General features: G+C 32.8%; 1 pseudogene; it reads right to left on the reverse strand.

The window, feature by feature from the left end:
* Positions 1–6,726: 6,726 nt before the first annotated feature.
* Positions 6,727–13,755, reverse strand: part of LOC149535973 (polyadenylate-binding protein 2-like) — a 29,349-nt pseudogene continuing 22,320 nt past the window's right edge.

The raw sequence follows: 13,755 nt of genomic DNA on the forward strand, positions 1-13,755 counted from the left end.
CAAGTCTAATTGTTTGATTCCAAACACTAAAACAAGGGTTTTAATTTTGACCTATTCCAGTTTGGATCTTCCTAATGCAATATGATTTGAGCTGGATGCCATCATGTTTCTTGCTCTCTTACCTCCCTTGGCCTAAATGCATGTTTTCTATGCAAAAGAGAGGGTCGTCTTAAGAAACACTTGCCCTCTATTGAAGAAGAAGCTATCCTCAATTTCTAACCTTATATTCCCACCTCAGAGGATAATCTACAATCTCAACCCTTTGTTCCTAAATCAAGGGATAAGGGCTCATATTCATTGGAGGCTAACCCTAACACCCAATCTTCAACAAATTATTTTTTGAAGGGATTAATGCTTCTCTAGATGCTCTAAGTTAAGAATTTAACAATATGTTGATTCCTCTCTAAAGGCTACTCTAGATTCTACCACTGCTAAAGTTCTCCCCCAACCACATGCTTTGAATTCTTAGCTGACCAATCCCACCAATGTTACCAATTTCAAAACCTTGAATGCTAAAAAATAGGCCTTTGAGGAAATCAAAATTTTCTCTAAAAGTAAGGGATCTCACCCCTCCTCCTATCCAAGATTATTCAAGACCCTTTTGTTGTCTTTTGACAAACCCCTCTTTGAACTGAACCCCTCACCTATAAATATGGATCGAGGTGGATCTATAGACCTTAGAGCCCTAGTTGTACAGTAGGCGATGCCCTTTATGGAGAACATCAATGAGGTTTCCCAAGGCTATGCTGATAAGTTGGAATTCTATAAGGAGGTGTTTGATGCCCCCCAAGATTGTGTTAAAGATGTTGACCCCATCGATAGATTGAGTACCATTATGTAGGTGTATGATATTGATGACAAACTTCGCTACTTCACTTTAGTGGTGATATCAAAAAATCCAGGTCTGTCAGAAAATCCTATCTTTTTACATTGTTTACTACTCCTCTCCCTAGTTATTCAATGTTGGACAAATTAACAAAATCCAAATGAATTTTAGATATTTCTTATGGTCTGATGGAAAACTCAACAAAAGAAATCATGCAATTAGCTGGGAATGGTGTACTAGAAGTAAAGAGTTGGGTGGATTAGGATTGAAAGACTTGAAGACACAAGGAATAACACTTGAAGTAAAGTGGATTGCTAATTCGAATCAAGGGAATGAACCACATAAAGTTTGGATTAGAAATAACATTAGTGGAGCCACCCCTCTCATGCTAAATTTAGGAAAAATCTACATTTGAATGATGTATATGGTGCAAGTTTTGACCTAAGGGTTAAAGAATCTAATTTCTTCAAATCCATATGAAAAATTTGTAGCTCAGTGAGGCACCTAATATCTAGAAATAATTTATTTCATCAGAATAATGCAATTTGTGGAGAAAAATAAATTTGGTAGAATCTTTAATCTCATAGAAATAAGCCTCTTGCATAACTACAAGGCTGGTCTATAGAAAAGAAGGCATCAAAATAGATCAACTATTTACAAGATATCACTGTAGATGGAGATCTTATCAATTTGCAAAACCTTGTGGATAGACACAGAATCCCTCAATCCCAATGGAGAACCTACTCTATTTTGCAAAAAAACTCCATTTGTTTCAATCTTCCCAAATAGACTCCAAGGAAGGTTAGATACTTACCGAGTCTCTGCAAAGGCTCATTTATTTCAATACTTTTCATAGGTTACAACCATCTTGAAACTCAAGGAAGACAAGTTCATTCAGCTCCTAAATGAAGAGCAAGCATATAAAAATGAGAAGTAGCATATGGGTATACTTCCATGAGACCTCAAGAATTGAGAGATGGATTTGATATCACAATCAACGAGTTCTTGACCAAATTAGAGAAAGTAAGGAAAATGAGAAGCATAAAAGTTCAATTGTGGCTTATAAGGTATCTTTATAGTTATAAGCACCATCTTCTTCCCTTGTACCATTCTCCAATACTGTAGGGCGCCAAGCTAAAGGTAGCACAATCAGTACAAATGAGCCTACTACCTATATTCCTCCTAGGAGCTCTTATGTTTCACCATTTTCTAAGAATCTAGATGTTGGTATCTTTAATGCTCTGATCATGGGAAAGCCCCCTACCACTAATAAGGAATGGTACTTTATATTTTAAGCTATGTTTCATATACTATATTGCATAAATCATTTAAGCATTTTTTTTTGTAATAATTCCTCCAACCTCTTGTGGCCTCAACTTGCCCACATCAAGATCTTACTGATCAAAAGATGTTAAAGATGCATGAATTGTCTATTATGAATTTGCAAAAGGAATTTTTTTTTTAGTTTAGGGTATTTCACAATAAAAAAATATGTTGCACAATATTTTTATAATTGGCATCTAAAATCTCCTTCAAGTGCACATTCTAGTGACTTTCCCACTCATTTTCTCTATCTAAACATACCATTTAGCTAAAATATGTTAAATATCTACCTAAGGTTTGTGTCAAGGGAGATTTTAGCCAAAGGTGGTACCTTTCTACTCAGTTAGTTAAAAATAAAAAGAGATGAATTTTTATGGATAACTAGTGCCCAAACAATCACTAATCAAATTAAAATCCTAAATAATAGTCCAAAGCATTATATAAAGCATGGAAATCATAAGAAATTTTATGAAACTAAAACAAAATTTTATATGAATTGCTATAACATGTGAATCTATTCATCCCAATAGAAAACAAACTGAAAAAAATTCCTTCATGTAGATAAGAACCAACAAGTCCCCTTCATATTTTTAAACAACAAGAAAAATGTATTAATTAACCGATAAAATGGCCATATTATTTTCAACAAGAAAAAGACTTACATGAGAAAACCACAACATGGAGAAAATATGGATGGATTGCATTAAAAATGTTGCTTTGTTCATTCCATTATGCCTAAGACATTGTCACCCTTGACATCTAGCTGATGGTCTCAACGTCATTGCTATACATCTTCAAGAGTGAATCATTGCATTTGGAACAATATATCATTGTAATATTTCCTTGTTATTAATATATTTTTATCTTATTATGCTTTTGGCCTCATGATTTTTTGTGAAGTCTAATTTCTTACCTAAGATTATGCTTGGCCTCATGATAGTTTGTGAAGTCTAGTTTTTCTTTTTTCTTTTTTTAGGGATCTTTCCCTTCTCCCAATCTCCTATTTACATTACCTTTCCCTTTTTATCCTCATCATTTTTATCTAGCCTTTCTAATTTTAACTGGTAGTTATGGAGTGCAACATCTACCTAATTTTCCATGCCTCTGATAATAGACAAATGGCATTTTATGGCCCCACGAACCCAAGAGATTGGTTTCCATTTTCATAACGTATAACTTTCTTCAAAAACTAAAGCTTTTAAATGGTTGGGTATCCCAAAGGTGGATAATTATGTTGTAGTTTTTTTTTTCTGAGTATCATTGTGATCTAAATTTGATAAAACTCCCTGACGTTGACTCACTTATGCACTACATATTACTACTACATGGTTGCTGCTCCATTATCTCAATCAATGGTATCATTAGCACCAAACATGTGGTTTATGTCTAATTTAAATATGAACAATTTCCTTAAAAGGCTTTCAAGCACTTTTTGGTCAATGTTCTCCACTTATTTCTATGAGTAGCCTCAAAAACTCACTAGTTATGCTCATAAGCTAAAGTCCACATGGCATGAACAAAATTTATTTTTTATTTTTTTGAAGATTAGATGTTGGCCAAAATATTCTTATCACAAATCCATAAGGAAAACATCCAAAACTTTTTTTTAGGATTTTAACAAACTAAAAAATTGTCTTATAATTAGTTAATTATACTATATTGCTAGATACAATTGCATATTTAGCGTTTTAGCAATAGCAAGGGTTGGATAAGGTTGAAACAAGACTAAAAATCCCTTCCATGTGCATGACAAGTAAGTTTATATGTTGTGACATTGCTATCAGGATTTAACTATGTAGCTATTGAGTCAAACTCACTGACCCATGTTTCATGAGTAGTGATTCACACAAATCCATCTCTCATGAGAATAAATGGAACACTTAGCACTCATTGGATCTAGATGATAAGTAGGAGATCCAATGAGTGATAAGTGTTCCATTTATTCTCATGTGATATGGATTCATGTGAATCACTAATCATGAAACATGGGTCAATGATTTTGACTAAAAAACTACATAGTTAAATCCTGATAGCCATATCACAATTTGACTTATTGTGGAAACTATCTCCTACTTATTAGTTTCTATGTTTTTAAAATTGGTTGAAGATAATTGAAACCAATTTATATTCACTTAAATATCCCTCTTTGGATTGAGGGCGTACATATGGAGGAGGTTGAATCAAACTATCCAATGAAGTATTGCATTTTACTATCATTTTTCTTCACAAATTACTGATTAGTCACATTCCATTCAAATAAAGTGACTAGTAATTTTGGGTCCAAAACTTTGTATTTGTAAAGTATTTAGTGAATAGACTCATGTACTCAAAGGTAGTCCATTTTTTTAAAAGGTCAAATAAAGGGACATTCTAGAAATACAATAAATGTGCAACCTACTCCTATATACCAAAAATGGTGCATCAATTTCAAGTGTAATGGAATCTACTAGAAAATGCATTAAAGTCAAAATTATGAAATTCAAGGTTGCATAGGGATAAATGTAGTGATGCCTAACTATATACAATTTATGTGGCATAAATGGAAAACAAGGCATAACTTATCACAATTAATTTTTTAAAGTTTTACATGATTTAAAAAAATTCATTTTCGGACTGCTATATTCTTTTTCAATTGGTACTTTTTGTTCTTATCAATGTTGCAAGTTAATATATAATCTTAATGGCATCGACCCACTGTACATTTGGTTTAGGAAAAAAGAAGTCATCCCATGGGAAGGAGGCCCCTTGGGAATTGACTCCAGTTGGAAACATAGTGTGATTAGATAGGTAGAAAACTATGCAATTTATAATTAATACATGAATAATATTAGTGGAGGTGTCAATTGTCTCAAATATCAACTTGCAAGCATTCCTAATTGTGATGCCAAGCAATGTGCAACAACTTTAGAAATGGTGAAACAAGAGAAGTTGTCCCTTCTTACAACACTAGATGACAAGAAAATGAAGAATACCATAGCACAAGCAATCATAAAAGAAGCCATTGTTTGTAATTTCCAAAGAGAACCTGATGTGGATGGTGTTTGGCTGTAGTCCACATATATGTAGCCCATCCTCCTCTCTACCTCAAGAAAATCTTAGTTGAAAGGATATTTTGTGCCTAGAAATGTACCAAAAGCATAAGCTTCATTGGAAGATACAATGGTAGAACAAGGAGGTGAACCAAGAAGTAGATAGGGTATGTGCAAATTTTTGGTATTAAAACCACCATACCTTCAGGGTGACAAGATGTCCATATTGGAAGTGTTTGGTGACAACATTTACAATTGCAACGAAAGGATACAATGTGCACTCTCCAACAGAAAATGCTATTGCAGATGTAAAATGAATTGTGGAAGATCAAAAGAAGAAATGATAAAATCATGTATGCACAATTATTTTGGAAAGGTGGACACAAGGAAGGTATCACACTCTCCTCAAATTAGTAGTGACTCCCAATGGTGAGTTATTTAAAAATCAATTGATGCTTTTGACAAAGTAAAGAACATAGAAAGTTTGAGCTTGATGTTGGAGGACAATGTTCTAGAGTCGGCATACAAAATGGTGTCCAACTTGTTACTAACAAAGTAGAAATACATGTAGTGACTAGAAGATTTCTTCAAGTGTGCCATCCAAAAATAGACACTATGTACTAGATACAGTGTCATTGCCTTAATGAAACTCTGCACTAACCATTGGCACAACACTCTACTAATAGATGAAGAGGCACCATTCATAAACAAATGAGCTAGAAAAAGTACACACTGAACTTTTCATAATCCATACCATCCACGTACCTATCAATTCAAGAATGTTTGCTTGTGCCTCATTTTTTTGGTTAGCCACCTCTAATGACTTCTACAAACTTAGACATTAACACTAATAATACAATGAGAATATTTACACATAATAAATAATACAATTGAATTTAATATTCTTAGTGCACACAAATAACAAATTCTAAAAACTTTATAATACTAAAATATAGTGAGACTATTTATACAACACTAAATAATGCAAAACAATGATGTTCTCAGTGCACCAACTTCTTCAAAATTAGCTGAGAATATTCAAAAAACAAAGTATCAGGCTCTATAAAGACTCCAACAACAAATACTCTGGAGCTAGACAAGGATAAGAATCTCAAACTATGTCATGTAATCCTAAAAGTAGAGTTCTTGTGAAAAATTATCGAGAAATTTGAGTCAATAAGTGTTTATTGAAAAATATGCAAATAAATCCCAATAAAACATCACATAAGAATAGAAATCACCAAGCTAGCTAGGAAATGATTTAGTACTATAGCAGACCAATTTCCATGCTGATGATGGGATCAAGATGTATTGGCCTTGCTTTAGAAGATAGTGAATCTACAATAGTACAGGATACACCAGTAAAGGTGGGATGATAGTTAGTTCTAACAAAGTTTGGTTTCTTAGGTAAAGCTTTTAAGTCTTGAGAGTATTCTAAGTTTTCCATGTTGCATTCCCCACATGATTAGAAAATAAAGAAGTATGAGTTATTAAAAGTTCATCAAGTATGGGAAACACAAATGCACCAAGTACCTATTGTTGTTGTTGCTATTGTTGAATTTGTTGTGCACCACCCCTCCTTCGACCCATTCTTTTTCCTTGTTGGATTTGCCTCTATAATTGAAACAATAGCATAAAATTTTGCATCTATGCCATTCCAGGGTGAATTCTAGGTAATAATTGTTGTTGATAATCGAAACCTCTAGGTTGCAAGGAATTACAAGAATTAGGGAATTTCTAGCCAAAGTAACTCCCTGTGAATCAAAATTAAAGTACTATCGATCCCATTTACTAACCTATGGAGGAATCAAGCCATGAGGACTCTAACTATAGAACAATTGCTATGGGGTGAGCTTTGGAGCACTAGGATGATATGGTGATAAACTAGTTGGTATTGTAGGAGTAACTCCAATGGGAGCTCTCATCTAAGAAAACTAAGCGTGGCATGACAAAAGATCAAGTATTTACATTTTTTGCAAGCATTTGAATCTTCTGTTCATCTAGCAAATCAATATGGGCATCTTGAATTTTCTATCACAAGAACTCTACATACCCACAGTCTCACCCTTCTCTATAGTTTTCATTGAACAAATGAAAAATTAAGAGGTTTTCTTCCAGCCATCTTTCCACTCATCTCAACAACCTACAATTCATGAAAAATACATCACATTCAAATACATGAAATGCTCCAGTGGATAAAACATAGGAAAATTTGGTTAGATACTATGGATTCAAAAAATAAATCTAACATGATAATAATTAACATCTTACAACATACATAACTTCTTCTAGAGAAGAAAAATCCACAAATCTGATCCCCCTGCTCTGACCTTGGGGATCCCTCATAACCTAAAAATACTAGCTAGATGTTAAGATAATAAATACACAATAAGTAGAATCTTTTTTCCATGAGATGCTATAGGAGCTAAATTTAACCACAATGTAATCCACAAGAAAATAATAAAATGAGAAGAACCTTACTAACATCATATTCATGAGAAGATATACCTTGTAAGATGTTATGGTGCCAAATTTAGAAAATAGTTCTCTTAGTTTTTCATCATCAATGGAATCATCCAAAATTTTCAGATACAAATTAGTACCCTAAAATTTTTCCATTTTTTCCTTCCTCTCTTGTTCAAACTTGGTTTTCAATTCTGCCTCCCTTTCAACCGTTTCCTGTGCCCTTGCAACATACCATTCCTTATCATCATTAAAAGTTTTTCCATTTAAACTATCAAGAACAATAGCTACATTATTTGCATTTTCAAAATTAACAAATCCAAAGCCTTTGGATTTTCCATCCACATCCCTCATAATAGTTGCACTAGTGATGGGGCCAAATTTACTAGAAACATTTTGCAAATCTTCATATCTAGTTGTGTTAGACAAGTTTTTCACCAAAAAACATTGCTAAAATTGGAAGTGCCCATTTATCACCCTCTTTCTTTCTATCTCACAAACAAGCCAACATAGACCTGCTTTCCATTAAGTAACAAGCCATTCAATTTTTTAATGGCACTCTATGTTGCCTCTTCTTGCTCATACTGGACCAAACCATAACCTTTGGACTAGACATTTTTATCTATAGCCACTTTGCTAGAAAGAATGGTCCCAAAAGTAGAGAATGTATCATACAATCCTCTATTATCTATACTTTTGTTGATATTCTGCAAACAAATAACTTTAAGATTAACACACAAATCTTCAACTATTATGTCATAGAAAGAAAAATAAACAAAAATATATAGTCTAGGTTAAAATATTGATGTAACATATTCACCTTGATGAATATGTTTGCAAAGCTACTCTTCCGAATGCTTGGCTCATGATGGGAAATTATTATTCTCATTGGCTTACCCTTAACACTAGTATAATTCAGAATCTCCAGAGCATGACTAGCTACAAATGCAAAAAATACCTAATCTTATTTAACATATCATAAATTAGTTAGCACATCTTGTACTAAAAGATAACCAACATCTTTGAGTTATTTTGTCTTCTAGTGAAAAATAACGTGGAGGTTATCGGAGCCTTCCTAGGACTCACAACTTGTCAAGCATGAATTTGATAATACTAGAAACCAACTAGAGCAGTTGAGATCATAATGGAGGCCAAAGGTTATTTCTTGGTGAAAAGAATTTGGATAAGAATCTTGGTTACTTAACAAATCTAATCTTTTAAGAAAGAATTGGGAATGTGCATTTAACCTAACTAAAGAAGTACACACCATAACTCCATTTTAGATTTTTTTTTTCACAATTATCAAGTGAATATTGTCTAGAGACAATGTGGAGAAAATAATAGAAGTGGAAAATATAATACCATATCAAAAGTTTTAAAAAAATTACTAACTAAACTATACCAATATTTGTGTGAATACATTTTTGGAGTGACCTCTCATTTATAGATTGATACTAGATATCAAATGGAAAAAATGACAACTGCAATTACAAACATTTTCTTTTGACTTATGGATATATTGAGAGCTGAGAGCCATTACATACAATATTAAAAATCTAAGGCAAGGTCAAGGAGATGTTAGAGGGGATACAGTAGTACCAAAATATATGTAGAATCTATTAGAATTCTTTAGAATAACTGAGAGGGGGGGTGAATCAATTATTCAAAGTCTAGATGTACCAATAAAAATTTTCACTTAACTTAGTGAACCCATTAAACATTCATATCTGTATATGCATCCAAGCTTATTACCAATACTTGCAAGTTACTATTAAATCAACATGCAACAATAAAACATGAAACATGAAAATTCATCCAAACATCTGACACATTGATTTAATGTGGAAACCCAATTTGGGAAAAACCACTAGTAACATGCTACTCCTTTTTCACTCTTTTGAAGTGATGCCCTGTGAAAGGCCAACCCTATTAAAGGTTACAATGCACACTGTTAAATGTGACCCGATTAAGGGATTTCAATCACCCTATTAGAAGTGAGCTTGGTTAAAGGACTTTATGCCATTCATTTGGAATGGAACCCTATTAAAGGATTTTCTAATGACTATTAAGTCAACCTTAGTCCAAAGGATTTTACCCTAACAGATACAATTGTTAGAGAGTAAAATAGAGTATTTGATCTGACACAACTTACAACTTGTCTTGTAGATTCTAGATCACAATTCAGTCCTCAATTTTCTTGGCTTTCATTCTTTGCAGCTTTGACAAATTTTTCACCCTTCAAACATTTGTCTCCTTCAACCTTCTTGATTGGTATGCCAATGTAGTCACTTCTTTGGTCACTAGACAAAGTAGAGGTCTTGATTTTCTGTCTTTGTTCTTCCTTAGGTTCTCTTCTTGCTTTTGACCTCTCAAAAAAAAACTCTCTTGCTTCATGACTAGACATTCCTTAAATAGGAAATTAGAATACTTTTCCATTTTGCATCATCCAATTAGGGTTTAGATGGATTAGGCAAGATATAATGTATCTACCCCATATCTTGTCTTTTCTATAAACTTCTCCTAGAATCCATTTAAATTCGCCCAAAAATGGTTCACCTCAAATTCTATACCACTAGCTCATTAGTCTTATCTTCCACCTGGTTCATAGACTTCAAGAAAACAAACTTTTTGGCTTATATTTGGGAAATCTTTGATCTTTGCAACAATGCAACAACTCGGCATTATTGATCTTCTAATGCTTGACACATATTGTGTAGCTCAGTATCAACTGTAAAGTCACTTGACATCAACTAAATTTTACTAATACTCGACACCTATTGTATTTTGCTTGACACTAACTATGTTGCTTGACACATACTAGAATTTTCTTTTACTTGGCACCAAGTAATTTTCTGCTCAGCATGACTTATCTTTGCTTGGCACCTACCATCAACTTGATCAAGCTTTGTGGATAGTCTTAGTATTTATTATTCTTCTAAAGTTTCTGAGTATGACCAACCTTTGTAACTTTAATTAGATTGTCAATACATCATTTCACCATTGTCTTAACTGATTCTTGTACTTCATTACATTACCATAACTCAATCTTTCCTCTAAGTGCTATTGTTACATCTAGTTGATTAAATCCTCTTCATTAGTCAACTAAATGATAGTTGTTATATCTTATAAGAAATTGTCTCACTAAAAAATAGTAGGTTTGACATCAGTAATTAAATAATGATTGAAACACATATTACTTCAACAATTTCCCTATTTCAACAATCTCTTTCAGCAATGATCTTTTCAATTAGATCTCAACAATCTCCCTCTTTGGCATTGATGGCAAACCAAACTGATCAACCAAGTCATCTGAATGGTAAAACATTTTGTTTGACCAAATAGACTAGGTTAAAACAAAAATACAATACCAAAAAGAAAAACTGTCTCAAAATTGTTTCTTGCATCAACAATTTCCAACTTCTAAGTAAGTTACAAATTATGTTCATTCTTTCTAATAATTCCTTCTAAATTTATTTTCTTATAGCTCATTCTTACAAGATAGAATAGGATTTCTCCCTTATGTGTTTACTGCTAATCAACAAGCATCAATCTTGTGATACACTTTCTCTTTTCTTTCTCTTAGATCTATCATCCTAATTAGTTTTTGTTGTTTCCTTGTTCTATTTCTCCCTCTAAGCTTATGATTAGTTTATTACTATTTCTCCCTCTTTAGCTGCACTTCTGTAATTTCTCCCTATTAGCTACTTTTTGCTTTTCACCCTCTGGGTTTTTCTCCCTCTTAAGTTACTGATCAGTTTCTGCTATTTCTCCCTCTTTGACAACAATGCAAAAGATGTATCATCTTAACATATTATCATGTAGATAAAGAATTTCTATTATCTCCAATTTCTCCCTCTATCACCTTGCTTGTGACTGTTTTGGAATTTCAGCACTTTGATTACTTTAGGTATTACCTAAAGTAAGAGCCTTTGCATCAATTTTGATATTTGGCATTTAACCTATTTGATGCAAGGTAGTCTTGTTGTTACTTTAAACAACCTTTGATAGGGGTATCACCCCTAACTTACCTTTGAGATATTCATATGCATCCTTAGGTAATGGTTTGGTGAAAATATCAGCAATTTGTTTTTTTGTATTGACATACTCCATCTTCACCTCTTTGTTTTCAACTTGCTCTCTTACATAATGATACTTGATTGCATTGTGCTTAGTTTTGGTGTTCATTACTGGATTCTTTGATATTTTTATAGCACTAGTGTTATGACAATAAAGTATCATAGGCTCTACTATTTCTTCCTTCATTCCTTTGAGTAGATGCTTGATCCATACAATGTTTTTGTAGTTTATAGCAGCAAGAACATATTCAACTTCAGCTATGAATTGTGAGGTACAACTTTGCTTCTTACTAGTCCAGGTAACTAGTCTCTTACCTAAGACAAGTGCTCCTGCATTGGTGTTTTTTTCTATCATCTATATTACCTCCCCAATCAATATCAGTGTAGGCTCTTAAATCAAACTTTTCATTTTTTTTGTAATAAAGGCCAAACTCTTCTGTTCCTTTCAAGTATCTCATTATTCTTTTCATTGCTTTAAATTATTTTCTCTGGGATTTGTAAAGAATCTTGCAACTATTCCAATAGATAATGCAATATTAGGTCTACTATGTACAACATATTGCAACTTACCAATCATTGACCTATATAGTGTTTGATTCACTTCAGCAGAATCATCATTCTTTGATAGTTTATGTCCTATTATCATGGGTGTGCTTATTGGTTTTGAATCTTCTAGTCCAAATGTTTTTAGTATTTTCTTGATGTACTTTGACTGGGTAAAAAATATGCCACACTTAAGTTGATAAACTTGCAGTCTCACAAAGAATTTGATCTCACCAAACATTGACATTTCAAATTCATGTTTCATCTGATTAGCAAAATCCTTGCATAAAGCATCTTGTCCTCCAAATATTATATCATCAACAAAGATTTCAAATAAAAAAATGTCTTTACCTTTTTCTATTTTTATATATAGATTGATGTTGTCATTAGTTCTTTCAAATCCAATCTTCATAAGATATTTATGAAGTCTTTCATACCATGCTCTTGGTGCTTGTTTCAAATGATATATAGCTCTATGCAGTTTACATAACTTATCCTTGTTATTGTCATCAACAAATCCTTTTGGCTATTCTATGTAAACTTCTTCTTCTAGTATGTCATTTAGAAATGTAGACTTAGCATCCATCTGATAAACTTTGAATCCTTTATAGGCAACATATGCAAGTAGAGTTCTTACTCCTTCCATTCTTGCAACAGGGGAAAATTTCTCTCCATAGCGTATTCCTTCCTCTTGTGCATATCCTTTGCAAACCAGTCTAGCTTTATTTCTTGTGATTTCACCATTTTTATTTAGCTTGTTCCTAAACACCAACTTGGTACCAATCACATTTTTGTCATCTGGCCTTGGAACTAAACTCCAAGTTTTTTTTTTCTCTATCTAATCAATTTCTTCTTCCATAGCTTTGTATCAATCATCATCTTCTAGAGAATCTTTAACTATCTTGGGTTCTTTCTTGCTTAGAAAGGATGATTCATTCCTTAGTCTATTCCTTGTCATTAGTTTATCATCTTTGTTTCTAATGATTTGGTCAGCAAGATGATGTCTTCTAACATATTTGGATAGTCTTGGCTCTGTTCTTATTTCTTCGTCTTGTTTTTCAACTTCTGAGTCACTATGTATATTTCTGTTAGGTATATCAATTTCTCTTCTAGGTATACTAACTTCAGAATTAGAATGTACAATTTCTTCATTCTGTAACTCAACATTTGAATGCAGCTTAGTTCTTAAATTCAATTTGGCATTCACTAGTTGTGATTTGGTAGTTACTAAATTTTTTTGTTGATTTCCAACTTGATTGGCAACTTCTTCTTTAGAAGGCATTCCTTCATAGAAATATACAAATGATTTGTACTCCCTTGGTTCTTTGATTGGTTCAACATTATGAGCTTCTGTGTATTCATCAAAATTTACATTTGCACTTTTCACAATTTTGTTAGTGTTAGTAATCAAACACTTGTATCCTTTGCTTCTTGTGGAGTAGCCAAGGAATATACCTTCATCACTTTTTGCATCAAACTTACCATTCCTTATATC

Source organism: Cupressus sempervirens, chromosome 10, assembly GCF_028749045.1.
Source record: "Cupressus sempervirens isolate cs-2001-9-10 chromosome 10, ASM2874904v1, whole genome shotgun sequence".
In the NCBI taxonomy this organism is placed as follows: Eukaryota; Viridiplantae; Streptophyta; class Pinopsida; order Cupressales; family Cupressaceae; genus Cupressus; species Cupressus sempervirens.